This window comes from Neofelis nebulosa, chromosome 5, assembly GCF_028018385.1.
Source record: "Neofelis nebulosa isolate mNeoNeb1 chromosome 5, mNeoNeb1.pri, whole genome shotgun sequence".
Classification (NCBI taxonomy): domain Eukaryota; kingdom Metazoa; phylum Chordata; class Mammalia; order Carnivora; family Felidae; genus Neofelis; species Neofelis nebulosa.
Window position 1 is genome coordinate 50,610,599 of NC_080786.1, and position 24,048 is coordinate 50,634,646.

The 24,048-nt window shown below is 42.7% G+C and overlaps 1 protein-coding gene and 1 long non-coding RNA gene across 6 annotated transcripts in view; one reads left to right on the forward strand and one right to left on the reverse strand.

The window, feature by feature from the left end:
- KCNAB1 (potassium voltage-gated channel subfamily A regulatory beta subunit 1) overlaps nucleotides 1–24,048 on the forward strand; it is a 417,917-nt gene that overhangs the window by 307,163 nt on the left and 86,706 nt on the right. The gene's annotated exons all lie outside the window — the stretch shown is intronic.
- Nucleotides 5,604–24,011, reverse strand: LOC131512067 (uncharacterized). Its single transcript, XR_009261904.1, has 3 exons — nucleotides 23,840–24,011; nucleotides 16,701–16,998; nucleotides 5,604–5,729 (listed from the first exon to the last, which is right to left on the reverse strand). It is a non-coding gene; the product is annotated as an uncharacterized LOC131512067 (long non-coding RNA).

Below are 24,048 nucleotides of genomic sequence, written 5' to 3' on the forward strand. Positions count from 1 at the left end.
TAACCTATGATTGACAAATGAAGCCAGTCTTTGTACAACCGTCAGGTAGCAGGGGAGAGAAGGTCCTCCAGAGACCCAGATGCAGGCCGTTTGCTGGAACTGAATTATACACAGGGTCTCACACATATGAGAGGGGTCATTAGTCCTTGCAGTCACCACCCCCTATACAGATGAGAAAAACAGAGGCAGGAATGATGGGGGTTTGGAGTGGAATGACGGGGGTCTGGAGTTGATGGCCAAGAAAGAATTCCTTTGTTGCAACAAGGGGATTTTATTAAAGCACGGGGAGAGGACCCACAGGCAGGAAGAGCTGCACTGGAATGGTGAGGAGTGACTGGTTATATACTATGGAGTTGAGGGAGGTAAGGGCAAGAGGAAGGGCTCCAGAGGGACTTTGATATGTCAAAGAAGACTCCTAAGATACTGGAGGCCTTGCTCTTGTCAAGCTAAAGTTGTTTTCCCTCTAGTCAGGCATTAACATTAGGACAGTAGGGGGTTCCTGGAGAAATGGTTCAGTCTGTATTTGCCTCAAGTATTTGTCAATGAGCTGCAGGTTATAAGGAAGTTTAATCTGACCTACCATTTCCTTCTTGTCTTTGTTCCCCACATCACTCCAGAGGGGAGGGTGATGTCGGAGCTCCAGGAAACTGAGTTTATGGGTTTCTGAAGATTAGGCTACTGATAAAATGGCCGTTTTCTTGTAATTTACTAAGATATTTGTGAACTGATGGAGACTCCTGTCCTATATGACTGTGATCTCCATCAGTTAACCATTTGTTTTTCCCTTTCCTTTGTTCTTGGGCAGCCAGGAGTGCCCGGGGAATATCACACATATCCCACCTGGGGGGACAGGCAATAGCTTGCCTTAGGCTCCCTCATCAGGAAGAGGGGAAATGTCTTGTCCAAGTCCAGTGGTAGAGACAGCAGAGCCCACACCTCCTGCCTCTGGCCCGGCCACCAGCCACCTGATCCTTACTTCTTCTCCGCCCGCAGCCTCCAAGTGCCCACAGCCTCTTCCTGGCCTCAGGTTCCTCCTCGAGAAGTGAATGGCTGGACCAGACATGGGAGGCTCATTCTAGCTCTAACAGTCATGATGTGAGCAGTGATCAAGTTCCGCATGACTCCAGAGTGGCAGCTGGGTGAAAATGCCCACAGTCTACTTGTAGAACTAGAGAATGGGGGTGTCGGAATGACTCCGGGAATCACTCAGGGCAGGCAATCACAACTCCACGGACAGCATGGGGGCCAGAATGCACATCTCATGGCCCATGGCCCATGGCCCAGTGCGCTCTCCCTGGAAGAGATTTCCAAGTAAGAATACAAGTGAGTGCAGACCTTTTGTGTTCCCCTGGATGCCCTGAAGGAAGCTCCTAACTCCTGACTTAACCTCCTGGGCACATTGCCCTAAAGACGTCAGCTAGTCCTGCCTGTGGTTCCTCTACTCTAAGAAGAAGCCTGACGAAGGCACACCTTATGTACATGCAAGTCTATTCGTGTTGTTTACCTGGCATTTGCCCTGTACACGAATTTTGTAAAGATTACACTTATAAGACTATTTTCTTAAGCCATAAAAACCCAAATGGAAGTTTGAGAAAGTTTCCGAATTTCAATCAGCAAAGTTGAGTTCCTCTAATTGTGAGGCTAGAATTCGAGGGACTCATCCATTGGGGTGCTGACCTTCTGTGGAATGGGGTGCCCAGATTAAGAGAGTGTGGGGCTGAGGGGAGCCCTCGGAGGGCGTCGCACATGCCTGAGGGGGTGACCGGCTGTGGGTCCACACAGGAGGGGAAATGCGTGGCGTTTCATACCTATGCCTTAGAGGCCTCCTGGATGAAATTAGGAATAAAATCCCAACTCCTTTTACGTCTGTTGAGTGTGAATCCTTCAGAAGCCTCTGAATAAGTGAACAGAAAACTCAGCCAAAGCAAAGTGAAAACCTCAGCTTAAGCCAAAACAGAAAATTCTAGGCTCGTGTGGGCAGTGGACACTTTAATGGCCTGATCCAGGGATCAGACTGTGAACTCTGCACGCTGGAGGTCTCATTCTCAGGCTGCCCTCAGAGTGACAACATAGCTGTAGCAGCCCCAAGCCTCCTATAAATATTGGTTCCGGCTGGTGTATGTATCCGTCCCTGAACCAATTACTGAAGGAATCCAGTCAACCAAGAACCAGCCCTGAAGCTGCAGAAGGGCTTAAATCTACAGAATGCAGATGCCCAAAGGAAATTTAAAGGACCCTTGCGTAAAAAGCACTGTGTTCCAGACAAATCCTTGGAACTGGAAAACCCTCCCCCACCCTTATTTTTGCTTTTCTGAGTTTTTCTATGCCTTTGGCGACCAAAGTTAAAAATGACCGTCTCCCAGGCTTTTCTACAGTGTGAGGTACACACAGAGTCTGGTGACCTTGGTGGGTGTTCATTTCTTGCTCCCTCAGTTTGCCTAATCGACAATACTTTTCCTCCAGAGGGGCAATGTGTCCCTTTGTCTTTTTAATATACTCTCCCTTTACATTTTCCCCCAAATGTTGAAGGATCAGAGAGCCCCAGGCTCATTTACAAATAAGAGCGTCATCCTAACACCTGGATGACAAAAATTCGCAAAACCTCCCGAAGAGCAAAGCAGAAAATACCATCAGTGGTCATTTTACATCTGATGACTAATTAAAATGGGAAGGGGGAAGAGGCTACCCAACATGTAATTATAGAAAACATGATGAGGGAACGAGCAGTAGCTGAGTTAGAGCTGACGGCCTAGCCATGGGGCTCCCTTCAGGCTGTGCAGGAGGAAGCAGAAGGATGCAAAGTGCTGGCGGGGCTCTGCTTATGGTGACTGGAAACAAGTTTTCTGTGGGACTTTGTTTTTCTTTTTGGTCGCTCACTCCCCTTCCCTCCCAAGCATCCCCATGCTGCTCAATGCTGCTCTTTCCTTCAGCCCTTGCTGGGCAGAAAGTGCAGCCTGCTCGGCAGATATGGGAAGCAGATACGTGTAATCACTGGCTGAAGAGAGGAGACAGGACTGGTCCTGAGACACAGTTCTGGAAGCGGGTCTCTGTGCCTTTGTTACTGGCACATCATTCCCGGGGCCAAGGGAGAGGAGCAGAGCAGTCACCCTCCCTTTCAGCACCTTCCTGGCGGGGGGGGGGGGGGGGGGGGGGGGGGGGGGGGGTTGGCTTGTCCCGGCCCTGCTGGTGCATCTTAGTTTGTGAGCTCTGAGGGGGCCAGGAACCACGATGACAGATTTGATCATCCTCATAAAGCACGGAGGCTGGCACCCCTCATTCATTCTCACATTCGTGGACTGCGTGAAGATGTGCCAGACGCTGTGCTGGGGGAAAGGGGGGGGAAGATGCACTAGAGCACCACTGCCTGGCCTCACACAGTGAGTGAGTGCAGGGGTGGGGGTGGGGGGGCAGCGACCAGATTCCTGGGATGGATTACATCTCTGGGCTTTGTGCCCCCAGAGGACACCCTGTATTTATGTTTGCTGGTGAGCTTCTTCAGTCTGACTTATTTCTTACTGGATTATCCGTTCAGATCACATGCCTAGATCAGAGAAGGCGTTCAGTATGTCTCATTCATGGAATGAATGAATGAATGAATGAATGAGTGAATCACAGTGTGACCAGTGCTCTGAGAGAAATCTGAGGTGCTGTGGGAACACATATGAGGACTGCCTAAGGGAGAGGTGGGCAGGTCATGGAAGGCTTCCTGGAGGAAGAGACAGCCGAGTAAGAGAGGACAGTAGGGTAGGAAAGGGTGAGGCCAAAGAGGAAACAAGGTAAAAAGCAGTCTAACAGTGACTAGTGCTAGTAACAGTGCTAGGAGTAGAGAGGCAGAGGGTAGAGAGGTAAGACACAGAAATGGCACAGATGAGGAAGTGACCACCTCTTCTGGGGAGTCAGGGAAGGTGCTGGGCGAGGCAGTGGGATTTTGAGGGATGCAGGGGAATCTGTTAGGGTGATATGAAAGAAATCTGCAGCCATTTCTTTTTCTTCCTTCCTTCCTTCCTTCCTTCCTTCCTTCCTTCCTTCCTTCCTTCCTTCCTTTCCTTCCTTCCTTCCTTCCTTCCTTCCTTCCTTCCTTCCTTCCTTCCTTCCTTCCTTCCTTCCTTCCTTTCATTTCTCACTTGGCCCTCACTCAGATCTAGGCTTGAGTGTTGCTTTCCTGACCATCCAGGTCCAGCTAGAGGCTTCCTATTAGTCCCCATTGCAACCCCTCTTACCAGTGTGTGGCCTTTTGGGTCCTGTGCCGTAATTATTTGAGTGTTTTTCTGTCTTCCCCACTGGACTGGGAGCCCCAGGAAACAGAGGCCATTGTTATCATTTGCCATTTTGACCCCACCATCTGGCATGGTTCTGGGGGAATGATGGGGCCTTGATAAGTATTTTCGAAATGAAGTGATAAACTCAGGAAGAAAAGCGTGGAGGAAGTCTAAGTTAGCACGGCCTGGAGGAAGAATTATATAGGGAGAGAAAATGATAAGAGAGGACTTTGGAAAGATGATGAAGAACATTGGAGGCCATGCCACAAAGCTTGGAATTGATCTGTTTTGTGATGGGGAGTCACTTGGCCAGATGCATTTTAGGAAGCTCACTCTGGTCGCAGTGGTCACAGCAGATAGCAAATTAGGACTGGAAATAGAAGCAAGGAGAGAGGCTGCACCGGACTCAAATATCCTGTCTTTTACAGAAGATTAAATGTAACCATCAGTTACTTGCTCACTAACTGTGAGCCCAGTTCATCATACTGTGTACCTAGACAGACAGCCTACACAGAACACATATGGCAGCTGTGAGTAAATGAGGCTTGATCAAATTAGCAAAAGATGGGTAAAGAAAACACAAAAGGAAATGCTTTTAAAAGCATAAAATAAAATCTCAGGAAAATGGCCTAAAATAGGTGTCAGCATAACAAATTGCAAAGTTTTAGAGATTGGGTAAAAAAAAAAAAATGCTGGTTTCTAGATATGTTCTTTACATTAAAGGGCAAAAATAAATGGAAAATATAGGAATGGGCAAATAAAAATCAGACAAACATGAACAAAAAGGAGGTGAGGTGGTGGTGTAAAATTAATATTAAATGAACAAAGTAGAATTCAGGCAAGGAAAAGATACAGTAATGAACGGTGATTATTGGTGGAGTGAGCTCCCTAAGAAGGAGCAAGGGGATAGGACCCGGAGGATCCATGGAGAAACAGGTCTTGAATAGAAGGAAGCCTCTTCCACAGTGACAGGAAGGGAGGGGGAAAGGATGGCTGTCATCTTAGTTCATGATCCCTTAACTGAGGAGCCAACGATAAGTACACACCCATCTGAGGGTGAAGAAGGTGGGGTGTCTGCATCCCAGAGGGAGTCCTCAGGCAGCTGGAGACCACTGGGAAATGGGCAGGACATCCATTGTGTCTGTGATGGGCAGGTTGCTGGACTTAGGAGCAAGAAATAGAGGGGACAGTAGTTTGTCTGTTTTTATGTTCTCAGTGAAGTAGGAAGTGTGAGTGGTCTGCTGATGCTGGAAGAAGAAAAAGTGGGGCCTGAGGTTGAGAAAAGTAGAGCATCTTTGAAATCCAAACAGTGGAGGAAAATGATCCAAAAACAGAGCCCTGTAGACCGAGAATTTACAATGCATCTGTCTCTGTCTTCTGTGATTTTCTCCAGCACGGCTCAGCATCTTGGTTATGGGTGATGAGAGCCAGACAGTCGGATTGATCCGGGTGGGGATTTTTGCCAGGCAGCTGCAGTAAAAGAACAGGGAGACAATGGAGCTGAGAACAGGGTAAGAGAATCTTTTACATACTCAATCACATCGTTCAGCCATCCTAACTTTCCTGGTCAAGGAAGGAATTGAAGACAGAGTAGACTGGAAGAAAGTGAAGAGTTTAAGGACAGAGTGTGTGAGGCAAGGTAACTGTACAAGATGAGCAAGAATGAGAAATTCTAGCAGCTACACAGAGGCTAATCACCAGATCTTTTATATATATGTTTGGAATAGGATTGAGGCACACCTCCACCCAAGTTCTCTTGTGCCCCAGTTCAGTTCCATGTCTCTTAGCACTTTCGTGGTCTTCTGTTTCCACTCCATCAACATTTTCTACCTTTCCATCTAATAGTCACTGCCTGTCATGCATACATTTTTTAATTGAGGTTTATACTTGGGAGTTTGCAATATCCAAGGTGTGCTAAATGTATATAGTTTCTATACCAGCATAACTTTAAGAAGCCTTGACATCTTAGATCAATCAGTGGCTTCTGTGTCAGTCTCCAATGGTCCCACTGAGCCATATGAAGAAGACCATGGATTCTCAATGACCTCTGTGGGGAATGGTGATGCAAAAAATTGAAAATGTTCTTATGTTTGTCTTTGGAATGAATTTTTAATTTCTGTTTGAATATGGGTTCCATAGACATGAAAACCTATTAAAGGAAAATCAAGAGTTATCTAGACTTAATAAAATATGCAGGAATGGGATAATGATCTAGTAGCCCGTCTCTGCCTAGGCTTCTGTTAAGCTTTTAGATCTCCATATTGAATTAATCATTCTATACCGCACCAGTGGGAGAAATTCCACCTTGACCCCATCAGACTGATGTGTCACACTTGCACCCTCCTCTGTCAGGATTGGTGGTCCTTGTTATCTTGTCCCAGAAAATGAGACTGCTGACACTCTTTTTTATTTCACCCGTTTTTTCTTCCTACTAAGCTATTTTCGCTACAGTCATTTACTGCCACTGGGATTTTTGCACAAGGTTAATAGTACTAATAAAATGAAGGGCAAAGCACCAAAGAGAGAACCTTGAAAGAATAGTCTGTAACCCTTTATTTGGTCAGGGCTAAAAACTCTGCAAGACATTACAGCCTTGAGTTTGGGGTGAAGGCCACTTTCAACCTTCTTTGCTGAATTGTTCTTCACTCTCTGGGCCCTGCACTTAATGTCATACTGGGATGTTGTAGAAGGATTGAGTCTATTCCAGTGATGTCCCAACTGCTGCCTGGACCAGTTTTTTACTGCAGCTGCCATCACAGTCACATGGGAGATTTTGAAAAATACCTGTGCCTGGGCTCTTCCTCAGACCAAGTAAATCAAACTCTCTGGGGTATAGCAGGGCATGAGCTTCCAAGTGGTTCTATTAATTGGGCCAGAGTTGAGAATCACTGACCTGGACAAGGAGCTCCAAACTCTGCTTCTGAAGAGTTGAGGGGGCAACCCTGGCTCACTGGCTGAGTTACTTGTTCATCACATGGCTGGGTTTAAGAGGGAAGCTTTGAAGGGCACCTGGGTGGCTCAGTCAGTTAAGTGGCCAACTTCAGCTTAGGTCATGATCTTACAGTTTGTGGGTTCAAGCCCCACGTCAGGCTCTGTGCTGACAGCTCGGAGCCTGGAGCCTGCTTCAGACTCTGTGTCACCCTCTCTCTCTGCCCCTCCCCCGCTCATGTCCAGTCTCTCTGTCTCTCAAAAATTAATAAACTTTTTATTTTATTAAAACATTTTTTAAAAAAATTTATTTATTATTGAGAGACAGAGAGAGACAGAGCATGAGCAGGAGAGGAGCCGAGAGACGGGGAGACACAGAATGTGATGCAGGCTCCATGCTCCGAGCTGTCAGCACAGAGCCTGACGCGGGGCTCAAACTCACAAACTGTGAGATCATGACCTGAGCCGAAGTCGGACACTTAACCGACTGAGCCACCCAGGTGCCCCAAATGAATAAACTTTTTTTAAAAAAAATTAAGATGGAAGCTTTGAGCACCTGAGAAATTTCACTTCCCAGGCAGTGTGCAAGAGGCACAGCCCTAGAGGAGGCAATTTTGGTGTCCAGTTGAAAGAAGCAAATGCCAAGTGTGGAGTTTGTTTTTCATTTAGCTTTGGCCTCCAATTAAAATTCAAAAATTCTGTGGCATTTTTGAATGTTTTAGTCTATCCACCACTCTCCATGGGTCGCTTCAGAATAATCCAAAATAAATAATAAGTTTTCCTAAGCTTTGTTAAGGTGGGTATACTGTTAGAGTTGGTACATTCCAATGTTGACTTTGCCTTTCGCTGTGGTCTCTGGAAAAGTCATTTATCTTCTTATGGAACTTTTGGTGCTTTAAATAGTACCTCTTTGGAAGATAAGAAGGGAAGTAACATTTAGTGAGCATCCTTTGTATGTGTAGTACTGTACTAAACACTTGATATATGCTGTTGAAATCATTTGGAGCCAGAGTGCCTGGGCTTACAACCTGGCTGAGCCACTCCCAACAAATACACTCAAGAGCCCAGAGTGGTCCTGAGTTTCAAGTGACGTGACATCTATAAAGTGTGTAGCACAATGGCTGGCACAACGCGAGTTCCCGAAAAAGCGTTGGCTGGCTTTATCATCGTCTCACAGAGTTCTCACAGCAATCCTGGAGTGGGTGTCATCCTTCGTTTTAGAGATGATCAAAGTCTTCAAAGTCAACCTATTTATCCATGGACACATTTTAGGATTGTTGCAAAGTAAGAAATAATTTCAGGACTTGAGAGAGAGTTAACCTGCAAAAGTGAGCTCTGTTCTGGGGGGAGGAGGGACAATGATGAATAAGACAGACAGACTCCCACTCTTTGTGGAGAGTGGGCAGAGCTCTCTGCCGACCTTCAGGACCCATGAGGCGCTGTATGTACCAGATCTTCTGGTAGCACATTCTTCACCATGATTATGTATTCTTTCCTAGTTAATAGACAGCTCTAGTCCCTCATAGGGAGTAGCCCCTAAGGGTCTTGACTAATCACAAAATGCTCAAAGATGGAGAGTCACCAGGTGGATATTTTTGCTACCTCAGGAGTTTCTTCTGGGAAGACTCTCCCTTGTTTCCTGAAACCAGGGCCCCTGGTGCTAGCGTAGCAGAAGGAGTAACAAGAGGCTATCAGTGCTTTAAGAGGGCAAATACAGGTGTTATTCTATGATGAGTCCCAGATCCATGGCAAACTCCAAGACCCTTTCTGGAATGTTTCTTTCTTTCTTTCTTTCTTTCTTTCTTTCTTTCTTTCTTTCTTTCTTTCTTTCTTTCTTTCTTTCTTTCTTTCTTTCTTTCTTTCTTTCTTTTCTTCCTTCCTTCCTTCCTTTCTTCCTTCCTTCCTTCCTTCCTTTCTTTTCTTTCATTTTATATAGTTTAATTTATATCCAAGTTAGTTAGCAATGATTTCAGTAGATTCCATAATGCCCCTTATTTATTTAGACCATCCCTCCTCCTACAACCCCTCCAGAAACCCTCTGTTTATTCTCTGTATTTAACAGTTTTTTATGTTTTGTCCCCCTCTGTGTTTTTGTATCATTTTTGCTTCCCTTCCCTTATGTTCATCTGTTTTGTATCTTAAATTCCTCATATGAGTGAAGTCATATATTTGTCTTTCTCTGACTAATTTTGCTTAGCATAATACCCTCCAGTTCCATCCATGTAGTTGTGAATGATGAGATTTCATTCTTTTTTTTCCTACTTCATTTATTTTATTTTATTTTTGTTTTTTACTTTTTTAATTTTATTTTTTATTTTTTAAAATTTACATCCAAATTAGTTAGCATATAGTGCAACAATGATTTCAGGAGTAGATTCCTTAATGCCCCTTACCATTTAGCTCATCCCCCCTCCCACAACCCCTCCAGTAACCCTCTGTTTGTTCTCCATAATTATGAGTCTCTTCTGTTTTGCCCCCCTCCCTGTTTTTATATTATTTTTGTTTCCCTTCCCTTATGTTCATCTGTTTTGTCTCTTAAAGTTCTCATATGAGTGAAATCTTATGATTTTTGTCTTTCTCTGACTAACATAACTTATCATAATACCCTCCAGTTCCATCCACATAGTTGCACATGGCAAGATTTCATTCTTTTTGATTGTCAAGTAATACTCCATTGTGTGTGTGTGTGTGTGTGTGTGTGTGTGTGTGTATTTACCACATTTTCTTTATTCAGCCATTGATGGACATTTGGGCTCTTTCCATACTTTGGCTATTGTTGATAGTGCTGCTATAAACACGGGGGTGCATGTGTCCCTTCGAAACAGCACACCTGTATCCCGTGGATAAATGCCTACTAGTGCAATTGCTGGGTCGTAGGGTAGTTCTATTTTTGGTTTTTTGAGGAACCTCCATACTGTTTTCCAGAGTGGCTGCACCAGCTTACATTGCCACCAACAATGCAAAAGAGATCCTCTTTCTCCACATCCTCGCCAACATCTGTTGTTGCCTGAGTTGTTAATGTTAACCATTCTGACAGGTGTAAGGTGGTATCTCATTGTGGTTTTGATTTGTATTTCCCTGATGATGAGTGATGTTGAGCATTTTTTCATGTGTCAGTTGGCCATCTGGATGTCTTCCTTGGAGAATGTCTATTCATGTCTTTTGCCCGTTTCTTCACTGGCTTATTTGTTTTTTGGGGATGGAGTTTGATAAGTTCTTTATAGATTTTGAATACTAACCCTTTATCTGATACGTCTTTTGCAAATATCTTCTCCCATTCTGTTGCTTACCTTTTAGTTTTGCTGATTGTTTCCTTCGCTGTGCAGAAGCTTTTTATTTTGATGAGGTCCCAGTAGTTCATTTTTGCTTTTGTTTCCCTTGCCTCCAGAGGCGTGTTGAGTAAGAAGTTGCCGCAGCCAAGATCAAAGAGGTTTTTGCCTGCTTTCTCCTCGAGGATTTTGATGACTTCCTGCCTTCCATTTAGGTCTTTCATCCATTTTGAGTTTATTTTTGTGTATGGTGTAAGAAAGTGGTCCAGGTTCATACTTCTGCATGTCACTGTCTAGTTTTCCCAGCACCACTTGCTGAAGAGACTGTCTTTATTCCATTGGCTATTCTTTCCTGCTTTGTCAAAGATTAGTTGGCCATACGTTTGTGGGTCCATTTCTGGGTTCTCTGTTCTGTTCCATTGATCTGAGTGTCTGTTCTTATGCCAGTACCATACTGTCTTGATGATTGCAGCTTTGTAGTATAGCTTGAAGTCTGGGATTGTGATGCCTCCTGCTTTGGTTTTCTTTTTTAATATTGGTTTGGCTATTTGGGGTCTTTTCTGGTTCCACACAAATTTTAGGATTATTTGTTCTAGCTCTGTGAAGAATGCTGGTGTTACTTGATAGGGATTGCATTGAATGTGTAGATTGCTTTGGGTAGTATCGACATTTTAACAGTATTTGTTCTAGATTTCATTCTTTCTGATTGCCGAGTAATACTCCATTGTGTGTGTGTGTGTATATATATATATATATATATATATATATACACACACACACACACCATGTCTTCTTTATCCATTTATCTGTCAATGGACATTTGGGCTTTTTCCATACTTTGTCTATTGTTGATAGCACTGCTATAAACATTGGGGTGCATGTGCCCCTTCAAAACAGCACACCTATATCCCTTGGATAAATACCTAGTAGGGCAATTGCTGGGTCATAGGGTATTTCTATTTTTAATTTTTTGAGGAACCTCCATACTGTTTTCCAGAGTGGCTGCACTAGTTTGCATGGAATGTTCTTTCACTGTACATGCTAATGTACTAGTTGGTGGATACACAGATTACTAACTCATAAGGGCCATAGATGGAGTCATATAGACTAATTTGTTTCCAAGCAATGAATTAATGAAAAGAAGATCAGCAGGCAATAAAAAATGTATTGAACATTACTTCTATGCTGATCATTTCTTATCTGCTGTTCTTGAATTCATTCATTCATAAAACACTAAGTCCCTCCTATGTACCAGGTTTTATATAGTCTCTGGGGAGATAAGATTATGCTAAGATGTTAGTAGTTTTGAAAATGTCTCAAGAAGGCCTGTCTTCTGTTTTTGAGAATAATCCAAAATATTATTGACACAGAAATATCACTTTTATATTCTTTGATGTCTGTGGTTACCTAAATTTATAGATATATTTTTTTAAATGTTTATTTTCGAGAGAGAGAGAGAGAGCGAGCAGGGGAGGGGTAGAGAGAGAGGGAGACAGAATCGGAAGCAGGCTCCAGGCTCTGAGCTATCAGCACAGAGCCTGATGTGGGTCTTGAAATCGTGAACTGTGAGATCATGACCTGAGCCAGAGTCGGACGCTTAACCAACTAAACCACGCAGGCACCCCTATAGATATATTTTCATACAGTACCTTAGGGAGTTTCCTTCCATTCCTGTAAAATTGGGACTATGTGGTTATAGTGCCATCACCTCAATGCCAAAGCCTAGCTGGGAACATCAGTGTCCAAATCAGGCTTCCAGGAGCTGTTCTGGGCTTCTCTCATATCCTTATTACTTTTTCAGTATAGCATAATATACCATTTCAAAGGAGAATGACTCTAATAGAGTTTGGATTGAATGGGATCTCCTAAAGATTACAAATATATCAACATGCTTTTGATTTATTATTGCTTCCTTTTCTTCTTTAACATGATAAATTTCCATACATAATTTCTGAAAAGGGAAGGCCTGTGTCACTTAGTTAAAAGTAATGCATTAAAAAACACTCGTGTATAGTTCTATGGAAGATGCAAAAATACCCCATCCACTCAATACAGCTATGAGTTTCCCATTAGGAAAAGGATGTTACAGATTGAAAAAAAAGAACAAAGCTGAAATCATTAACAGTTGGTAGCAATCAGAGATAGATAAAATAAGCTAATTTTTATATCTAAAATCATAAATCTACAGGGAAATGAGAACTGAGTTAATTTGAGTGTAACAAGGTGGGGGACTTTTTAATCTTTAGGTTTTTGCTAAATTATTCCTTACATATTTCCTCAGTTTTAATTTCTCTGTATTTCAAAAACTTCTTAGTCGAAAAATGTGTGAATCATTTTGTATTCCTACTTTCATTAGTAATACTTAATACTATAAACTCATTTAATACTATAAAATCATTAAGCTCAGAGTCCAACAGGAAAAATTTGAAGACTATCACAAAATATTTTTCATTCCTTATTACAACGTATTACCCTTATCTTCTTTTCACTAAAAGTTTCTTTACCTTGCCATGGAATTAACATTTATCTCCTAGCATATCCTGATAGTCCTATGAATATCCTGATAGTCCTATGAACATACCCCATAGTTTTTATGTATAGACACACCAGAGTTATTCAAAACTTTTACTGTTTGGAGAGACGAGAACTCACTGAAACTTCAAAAAAAACTATATCCCTGCACAAATATAAAAAGATTAGACATAAATTTTTCAGAGATAAAAGAAAGCATAAAGGAGGTTACAACTTTCAGACTTCTTAACAATGGTGTTTTCTAGACAGTTCTCATTTATAGTAACTTCTGTGGAAAGGCAAAAGATAAAAAATAAATTAAAAATATATTTGAATGGGAGCATCTTGGTGGCTCAGTCGGTTAGGCGTCCAATTCTTGGTTTCCGCTCAGGTCATGATCTCATGGTTTTGTGAGTTCGAGCCCCATTTGGGGCTTCACGCAGACAGTGTAGAGCCTGCTGGAGATTCTTTCTCTCCCCCTCTGTCTGCTCCTCCCCAACTCACACTCTCTCTGTCTCTCTCAAAAGTAAATATAAATAAATAAATAAATAAATAAATAAATAAAAATAAAAAATTTAAAAAATATATAAATATACATATATAAGCATATATATGTATATATATATACATATATAAGTACATATATATACACATACACACACACACACACACATATATATATATATATATATATGTATATATATATACCCACATATATATTTGAATGTATACTATGTTCCAGGCCCTGTGAATTCACAGAAAAAAAAAAATTTAAAAAAAGGACTTTGAATCTTAATAGCAGATCCCATTTTTAAAGAAGATATTGGGAATATTTTAATTTGTTAAAAAACAAAAACCAGCAATTGCCATTTAACCCTGGTGTCCCATAGTAGTTATCTGATTTTATTCTAATACTGTGTTATTTCACCTACATTCACTATTCTGTACATTTCTTATAGGAGTTCTTCCAAAGAACCAAAATGAATAAAGCATCTGAATGATGCTTGGTGGTTATAAGCACCCTGGAAACTTCACTGTAAGAAATAATTTTCAGCATGTAATTATCAGTACATGAAAATATGAAGAATTTTAACCGAGAAACTTAATACAAAATACTAACAAAATATGAACACAGCCTCTTTTTCATGTTCAGGAAGTAGGAAGAGCTATAATTTGGTGAAACCCTTGTTTATGAATGGATTTCCCAGGGAAGTAATAATGATTTTTAAAAAATGCTTCTGGTTATAAAAGTTTTAATATTCATTTCCGTAGTGTGGGCACAAAATTAAAACACACGGAGAAAAAAAATCATCTGAGAATCTTTTTGCCTTCATTTTAACTTTTCATAATAGGCTCAAGGTGCAGGAGTCCTAGCTCCATAAGGAAATTAAAGGGGCTTAAGCCATGGATTTAAATTACCATGTATTACTAATTCTAACCCCTAAATGTGGGGGAGGGATTATTTTCGGGTGGAAGACTGAGAGCAGTGAAATGTCATTCACAAGAGCCCCAGCTGAGTAGTGTCAACCCCACAATTCTGCTTTATAATGCAAAACTGTCTCTTCTAATCTCCATACCCGCCCCCCCTCCCCCGCCATCCAATACTTCCATCACTACTTCCTTGTCTTTAAACTTACTGAGCAGATTCATGGGAAAACAAAACAAAATGGTTGCAGGCAGATTTGCCCTGAAACAAATCTTAAAACAAAATGGAGCTGGCGGTATCCCTGCACAATGAAGTACATAAGACTTTAAATCAAAGAAAGAAGGAAAATATCAAATATCTGTACGTTCTCAATAAGGATCATGAAGCAGCTTACGTCAGTCCCGGCCATTTAACCCTCAAAACATCAAGCCTATGCGCAGGCATTAGACAAGGTCCAGGGTCCAACTCCCCACAGGTTTTCTGGGAGGCCAGACACCCCCACCCCAACCTTGCATAATCTAAGACTGACTCCCCTTTTCCACTGCCTTGCCCACTGGTATCCCATGCCCCAGAATTCCTTCAATGACAGGCACATGTCATTATTGCTCAGCCCTTAGCCTTGGCTCTGGGGTTCTTAAGGGTTTGAGAGCTTAAAGCCCAGGATGGTTCTGTGCATGAGGTCTTATGGGAAGTCAAGCTAAACGTGTCCTGAGGTTGAGTTGAGAGAATCTGCGAGCATGGAGGTGGCTCAGAAGATTGGGGGCAAGTGTATGCCATTCTTACACCACAGATGAGGCAATCTGGGGGCAGAAACTGGTTTAAAGCTCATCAGAAGGAAGGTTCAGTGGAGGAGGCATTTGGCAGAGGGAAAACATAGGAAGTTTCATGAAAGAAGGTGTTGTTACAAGCATTTCCAGCAGCCACTATGCATACCACTTATCTGGAGCAGAGTGGTGGGGTTGTAGGGGAGGCATCATTACCAGAAAGCAGCCCGGGGCTGGGAGAGACCATGGCCTTGGAGGCCCCACCACTAACCAACCGTGGAAAGACACTTCTCTATCATTTCACCTCCTCATCTATAAAATAGGTGCAACTCTTCAGATCTTCCAGAGTTGCCTGTAGATGGGAATACTACTCCCCATTTACGATATGGAACCTGTCTGAAAGCCCACTTTTATTCCACATGGTCTTTACCCCTTCCTTACCTAGTTTCATTGCTATTTCAAGTTCTTTTATTGAAGTGCAGGTGTGAAAGCAGCCCCCTCAACCTCCCCCTTCCCCAGAGCTGGAGTGGTATTACTGGTTATTGCAAGAAGAAGTAATCAAAGCAAAAAAGAAAAGGCTACGTTGTTATCGTATTTGTTAACTCAGGCCAGATGCTCATTAGCAATACACTAGAAGCCAAAAATGAAAAACCAGGCTGCAGCTTGGATCCAAAAATAAGGGCCAGGCTCTGTGGAAAACATCAACAGATGCAAACCAGAACAGGGAAGAACGTTTTGTCTGCACCATTTGAAAAAGATAGAACCTTCAGCTGTGTCCCAGGCCCCCAGACATAGATCCGTGTCTAGTTTATCTGTAGGGGCCACACAGGTATAAAGAAAAGGAGGAGATACCCATATCTCAGTATGAGAAGCGTATAGAACTGTGGTCCTCAACCCTGGCTGCAACTGGACTCACCAGAGGATCTTTTAAAAATTCTGATGCCAAGGTCCTGTTCCCAGAGATTCTGATTTAACTGGTCTGGTGAGGGACCATAAAAAAGTCACCCTTTAAAGCTCCCCAAGTTATACAGATGTGTATGTAGCCAGAGCCGAAGACCACGACCCCTCATCCACAGTAGCGAATGGGGGAAACGACCAACATGCTGCACGCAGTCTTGGGTTGGAGACCCTTTCTCACTAGGGCTGGAATGCACATGCTTCCAAAATGTTTACTTACTGACTCAACAGATGATTATTAAGTACCTACTGTGTGCAGCCTCCACTTCAATGGCTAGGGTTAAAAATCTTAAATTAAACTCAGTCCTTGCCCTCAGGACAGTTGATGGGGAATTCGCATGAGAAAATAAAGTATGTAACTGCAAAACAATGTGGTCAGTACAGTAAGAGCGGTTTGTTCAGAGTGGTAGGGGGAGAGTGAATGGGGTGACTCCCCTCAAAGTCCAGCCACAGAATCATGAAATTAGAGACGAAGGAAGCCTGAGGTCCCCAATTTTGTGCAAGGAAACGAGAAATCAAGAGGTTGGGACATTCTCAGGAACACAGAATTAATGGAACAAGATCTAAAATACTCATTCTGACTCACCGGAGGAAGTGTTAGGGAACTGCGTCTTGCAGCACTGAATTCTGAGGCTGAAGAATAAGCAGGATTTGGGCACAAGGACATGGGAGAGGGTTCCGTTCTCCAGAGACTCAGCCTGAAGCTCAGACAGGAAAGGGCCTGCAGGGTCGTTCCCCGGACCTGATCTCAGGCGGTGGCCAACAGCTGAGTGCCCCCTCCTCCAAGTCAGCACTGGTCCTGGGCTCACATGATTTCTTGCTTTCCAGTGCAGGTTAGGGGGGGATGCTCCTCCCTCCAGCTCCACATTTCTCTGGGAATCATTCTATTCAAATGAGATAGTAAACACATTAATTTTGCCCAGTGAGTTGTCTAAGTTCAGTGAGATCTGGGTTTTGAACTTCTAACTGTAAACTTTTCAGCGATATAACAGATTAATAACTCCACACACCTCCAGATTAAACACCCTTTGACCATTTGGTCAGCCTTGACTACCTAGAGTTGGTATGTGCTCTACTTGCAAAACAAGAATTGTTAAATCCATAATGAAATGTGTTGAATTGGTTCTCCATTCTCCCCTTCCTCTGACCTTGGTGTTGTCTTTAAAGTCTCGTCTTCTCTCTGGGGCACCTGGGTGGCTCAGTCAGTTAAGCACCTGACTTCAGCTCAGGTCATGATCCCACAGTTGATGAGTTTGAGCCCCGAGTCAGGCTCTGTGCTCACAGCTCAGAGCCTGGAGCCTGCTTTGGCTTCTGTGTCTGCCTTTCTCTGCCCCTTCCCCAGCTCACACTCTGTCTCTCTCTTTCTCTCTTTCTCCCAAATAAATCAACATTAAAAATTTTTTTTTAAAAAATAAAGTCTCACCTTCTCTCATACCCTACATCCTTTTGATCAGCCAACCCTATTGGCTGTCCTTCAAAGTCTATCCAAAATTCAAGTACATCTCCCATCCTTGCTACTACTACCTCAGACCCACCACCATTGTCCTGTCTCACCTGGATTTTCACAACAGCCTTCCAGCTGTGCTTGTGTTTCAGACTTAGCCTCAGAGGTGTGATCTCTCTACCACAGATGCTCCACTTTGAGAAGGGTCAGACTGTGTCACTTCTCTGTTGGTATTGGCCTGTCCAGGGTCCTTCCTAAGACTGACATGACCCCACGTGATCTGTTCTCTCTGACATCTCGGACCTTACTTTTTCTTCTCTGACCATACTGGCCTCCTCACTGACCTCGAAAAGGCAAGTGAGCCCCCTTCCCCATTATTCACCCTGAGACCGGAACGCTGCCTTCAGATGGCTGCACGGTGAGCTCATCCACTTTCTTTGCATCTTTTCTCCAAAATCACTTTCTTTGCGAACTTTATCAGACTACCCTATCTAAAATCTCAAGGCTCACCCCCTGAAATTTCATATACCGCATCCCTGCCTTATAAAAATGACTCTCTTTAACGGTCGTCAGTAAACACTATGTATTTTATGTTTTATTGCCTTATAAAATTAACATTCATAAATAAGTACTGCATATTTATTTTTTCTTATTATTTTGTCTTTCCTCATAAATCTACTCCAGAAGTAATTTTTAGTTTTGTTCACTGTTGCATACTGATCATTTAGGTATAATGCCTCGCACATGGTATACTCAATAAATACTAGCTGAATGAGAGAGAACAGAAAAATTACCTGTGACATAATAAATATTACAATTGCATTTATAGATTCCTTTCCTGATAGTTATAAAAAAAAAAAAAATCCAGGCCATAAGCAGGTCAAACTGCAATATAGAAAAGGAGGTCACCAAATCTATAACCTTAAAGTGACTCAAACGCAAATTGAGGGACATTCTACAAGTACTTGATTGGGACTCTTGAGAAACATCAAAGTCATGAAAGACAAGGGAAGACTCAAGAGCTGTCACAGATCAGAGGAGACCAAGGAGACGTGATGCCTAAATGCAATGCTGGATCCTGTGTAGGACGCTGGAACAGAAGTAGACACTGAACTTCAGAAAGGGTCTACAATTTAACTGTACCAATGTTAATATCTTGCTTGCAATGAGGGCACTAGGATGATGTATATTTTAAAGGGAGGTAGCCTACTTGAAAACATTATTACATTCTAAATGTCGAAATATCTCTTCCTACTCAAGCAAGGAGGTTATTTAAATGATAAACATGTTTCCTGAATGAATAACAAGAAGCAATTACCCTGTAAACCACCAGCAAAGCAACCAAGTAACCAAGATAGGGTGTGTGTGTGGTTATGTGTGTGCGTGGATACATTTGCAAAGGAAGTTTTCTTTTCTTTTTTTTACAGTTCAGTAATTTTTCTATGCCATCATAGCTGTATGCTCCGGATACAAACAGATTTTCAAAGCATATGTTCCTTGATGTATCAAGGAGTTTCATCAGAAGACATAATAACAGTTCAAAGTTCTCTTTATACTCTGCTTGTAAAAGGTTAGAAATAACAAGTGTCAGTTTAGTAAAATTATCTTCTAAGTAACATCCCACTAATTTAAGATTTCACAGTGAAGTAATCATACACCATTCTAGGTCTCGAGAAGGCATGTTCTCATTAGAAGCAGAAAAATGATTAAGAAACTTGTCACAGAGGGTTTCTGAGAATGACATTAACTAATAAACCACCTTATATTTTCTGGAGAGGAGCAGTAAAGAATAAAATCATACAAGCAGCATTCTCCTGTCTGAAGGATGCTGCTTGATAGCTCCCCATCAGAAAGGAATTCACCCTATTTATAAGTGGTAGGTCTTCATTGGGGGTGGCTGGTGAACTCTGCCTGCACTGGGTCACCCCCTCCTCACTGGAGGCCCTGCAGCCAGGGAGAAGGGCCTTCCCTTGCCCTTCTTCAGGAGGGGGCCTGGCTAGCTGGGCTCCTGGGGTCAGGGAGAAATATATCAATCACCCAAGGAATAGAAGAGCTGTTGACAAGCATTACTCATGTTTCTATAAGTCAAAACAAACATGTTTGTTTGGTGGGAAACTATCCCAGTATTTTTGTAGATTACAGGCAAAGAGGCAATTACATCCAATTTCACCAAAACTTATTGACCATCCTCTAAGGACTGACTCACTTCTGTTCTAGGGCTGTGGACATAAGATGAATGGAATAAAATCCTAACCCTCAGATAGCTTTCTTCCTTGTAAAAGATGTAGAAGTTTGTCAGCAAATAACTATAAGATAAATGGGTAGGAAATGTCTAAAGGACCAGAGAGGTAGCATACCTGAACTAAGTAAGCTGAATATAAGAATCACCAAGTCCCCGAAATAGAACCAAACTCTGTTTTTGCTAAGTTATAGTGTAGGCCTGTAACTGAGTGTAAATATATATGTGATACCCATATTCTATTTATATTAAGATGTTTTAACTAACTGAAAAAGAAAAACATTTATTGCTATTTTTTTTTCGTAATTCATTACTGCTTTGATTTGAAATCGGAAGCGTGACACCTACTTCTTCTGAACCAAAATGTCAATCAGACCCTATACCTTTTCACCATGATATATAGAATGTAGCCTTAAATACTTAAACTGGGAGTGGTAGGTAGTTGGTTTTCAGATTTATTTTGGAATAAAGCTTCTAAACATAGGCTCTCCCAACATGGATCACATCTTTGTAAACGATGGTTACCAGTAAGGTGATCTCCAAGATATGTGTGCAATCCCAGTTTTCAACATTACCATATTCAGTCTTCAGTACCATTTTGTACTATTGCTCGAGAATTTTAAATGACAGCCCTTCATTTGTATCAAAAATTAACCAAGGAAGGTAAGCTGAATAATGGTGGTTTCTTTTCATAAAGTTTGTAAGCCAGTATTCAATGGCCCAGTTGTGGAAAATGAATTTCAAGCTATTATTTTCATTTCTGGAAACTGATTTCAACATGGGCAAGTGGACCACATTATTCCTAAACAAATGAATTTCCCAAAGACTCTTACGTGGTCGGGACTGAGAGAAACAAACGAGACCTTTGTACAAATAACTTGCAAATAGCCCTGTAGAGAAATATTCAAAAGGTGTAAATGGGTTGTAATATCAGTAAGAAGCTTTCAACTTTGGGCCAGTCTTTGCTGCTGAGTGGAGCTAGGACTATTCCCTCTGATGACATGAACAGTTAAATCTCTTTCAGTTTCACAGCACAAGTAAGCCAGCAAATTTATCAACCCAACACTGACCTGATTTTGCTCAAAGATACCAGAAGACTAGCTAATCCGTGGTACTAATTACTTGTCCCATTTCAGCTTTGTAGCCCAAAGCAATTCCTAATGAGTGCTGAAATTAATGAACTTATGTATAGTGCCCTTACAAAATAGTGCCACCTCCAATCTGTGGCTTGAGAGATCCAACATCAGCCCTCCCCTCTGCGGGAGCCTCGTCTTGCGGTAACACTCATAGCTGGGAATAGTGTGTTCTACCTCCATTGGTCTGAGACCTTTCTCAGTACCACAGAAGCCATTTCCCGATGTTTTGCCTTTCAGGGACTCCTTGTCTAAAAGTTCTCTGACCCCTCCAAAATTCTCCCCGCATCACAAGTAAATACAGCTAAAGGTCTGCTCTTACTTACATCCACGTTCTCATTTGCTACAGTAGAAAGTACCACCAGTGACTGAACTTACCCTGAAAGTTCTCAACCCTATTTTGAACATGCTGAGCTACAATGTTTCTGGTTACACTAACGTTTGCAAACGCTTGTTTATGCTCTGGACACATAATTTCTGCTGCATTCAAAAGAAACTCTTATAAAAGCATTTGTCTGTAAAAAGGTTTTGATGCCCAGGCGATCTTTTTCTTTAATAGAGAATTACATTTCACAGGAGATCGCTTATTTTCTTCTTGTTGGAAAGCACACGCCACCGTTTCTTCAATCCATTAAGTTTTTCAGCGCCCATCTTTTCTGTGCACCCGTCATGGCTGGTTTTATTATGGTGCCTTAAGTTGTAATTTTTCTGGGCGTACATTCTCTGTTTGGATATTCTTCGCATCCAACCCCTCCAACCCCCACAAAAAGTGCGCTCCTATCTTTCTTTTTTTATACTCAACTCTCTTTTTTAGGAGATGCACAAGCTCATCTTTTTCTTAATTTTACAGTAAGAAAAATAGCAGTAAATGTGTAGTAGTAAATAACTGCTATTTGATTCCAATGTTGGATGCAAAGGAAGGTGTGTGGGTGCTCGCTACCTAGGGAGGGCATAACCCTTACACAGAGGACACTGTTCAGGGCATGTCTGCCTTGTGGGGCCACTAGTCTTCTGTGGTTCAGAGAAGCTGGAAATCAGACATTTTAAAGGAAAATTTCCTAATTATTTAAATAATGGTACCTTATTCAAAATGTATTAAAATACCAAGCAGTTCGACATCGTTCTAGCCAGACACAACAAGTCTGCAAGCATTTGGAACCTCTGGGGATGGAGGGTGGGACGGGAAAATAATTCATAGTCCCTGAGAACAAAGAAGAGAAAAGGTACGATGATATCGGCGTGTTTCTGTGGAGTGTGGAATCCAAATGCCGTAATTAACTCGGAAGTATTCTCATGAGGATACCCTTCTTGAAGCCGGGCCTGTCTGGGGAGTCCTGCATATTTCACTTAATAGACTGACTGATGTTGGATTCCTTATCTGGAAGTAGGGATGATAAAACTGTCTTGGAAGCTTATGAAATGATCAGAGATCAAAGTATACACATTTCTCAGATTCCTGTGACCATTTGTGAGGTGTGGGCATGGGGGCTCTGGCTGTTAGGAAATGTAGAACCAAAGATTTCAGACACATGTCTTTGTATGCCCCAAGCATACCACTTGTGCCCTGGCTCTCGCTCTTGCCCCCCTGCCTGTCTGCATCACGTCTCCTCACTCTGTGGAATGGCCTGCCACAGCTTGTCAGCACACAATGATGCTTCTGCCCTCTGGCTTTCCCCGGGAATGCCTGTTCCTTCCTTCATCATTCAGTAACCTCCTGTGCAGCTCAACCAAAATGTTACCTCTTCCAAGAAGTCTTTCTTGACTGCCACCTCCCACCAGTCTAGTAGAGCACTCTCTCCCTTCCTGCCTTGTGTTCACCTCGATTTAGCCTTGTGCTGTTGTCATCTGTGAGCTCCTGAGAGGGAGGAACTAGGTCCATCATCTCACTGTCCCCGGCATTTGGGTGCAACGCCTTTGCCAGGCATGCAATTCAGGCTAAAGACAAAAAATGGATCAAAGAGGGAATGAATGGTTGCGGTGACTGTAGACTGGTGTGGGGAGAGCCCACTAAGTCTGTTTCCTTCTTGCTTTTAATCTTTATTTATTTTTGAGAGAGAGAGAGAACGTGTGCAAGCAGGGAATGAACAGAGAGAGGGAGACGCAGAATCCCAAGCAGGCGTCAGGCTCCGAGCTGTCAGCACAAAGCCCGACGTGGGGCTCGAACTCACAGACTGCGAGATCATGACCTGAGCCGAAGTCAGAGCTTAACCAACTGAGCCACCCAGGTGCCCCCCTCTTGCTTTTAAATGCAGATCTTTGGCTGCTGATTATGCCTCTCTCGCCCTGCCTTCCCAGTCCTCACTCCAGCTCTTGATTCCATCCCCAAACCAATGGAGATTTCCACCCTGGAGTAACAGGCTCAAACAGAGAAGGTGCTTAAGTGTCACCTTTTGGGGCTTGAAAGCATGGAGAGAAAGGACATCCTAGAGGATTCCTTTGGAAAAGTAATAGGGAACACAAAACAGAGTCCCTTGTTGGGGGTAAAGAAGGGAAGAACCATAATGCAAGGTCTCACCTTCATGTTCAGAAATGGTGGCCTCGTGTACCTTTTCCCTTGTGCCTTCTGAACTGGTGGCTTCCGCGACAATGCATGTGTAGCCAAAATGGGTTTGGTTGCCCTGCACTCTTGCACACTAGCCTTCATGGTCCCGTAGCAGAAGAAAAAGAATTTTGTAGGACAGGGCTGCCATAGCATAGATGGGGCCTTTGAGTGAAGAAAGACAGCCCTTCCTCCAGAGGGATGCAGACCCCTGCTGGAGTATTTCCCGAGGGGAGGAGGGCGGCTGGACTTCATCCAGGCACCCCGTGTGCCCCTTATCCAGATACCTTTGTGAACAACCAACTGAAGTAGCCCTGTTGCAAGAAAAATTATATATAATATTATATAATATTAGAAAAATGTTCCGTACCTTGGATGGCTCAGTCAGTTACACATCTGACTCTTGGTTTTGGCTCAGGTCATGATCTCACGGTCCATGGGTTTGAGCCCCACAACGGGCTCCGTGCTGACGATGCGGAGCCCGCTTGGGATTCTCTCGCTCCTTCTGTCTCTCTCTCTGCCACTCCCCCAGTCGTTCTCTCTGTCTCTCTTAAAATAAATAAATAAGTAAATAAATAA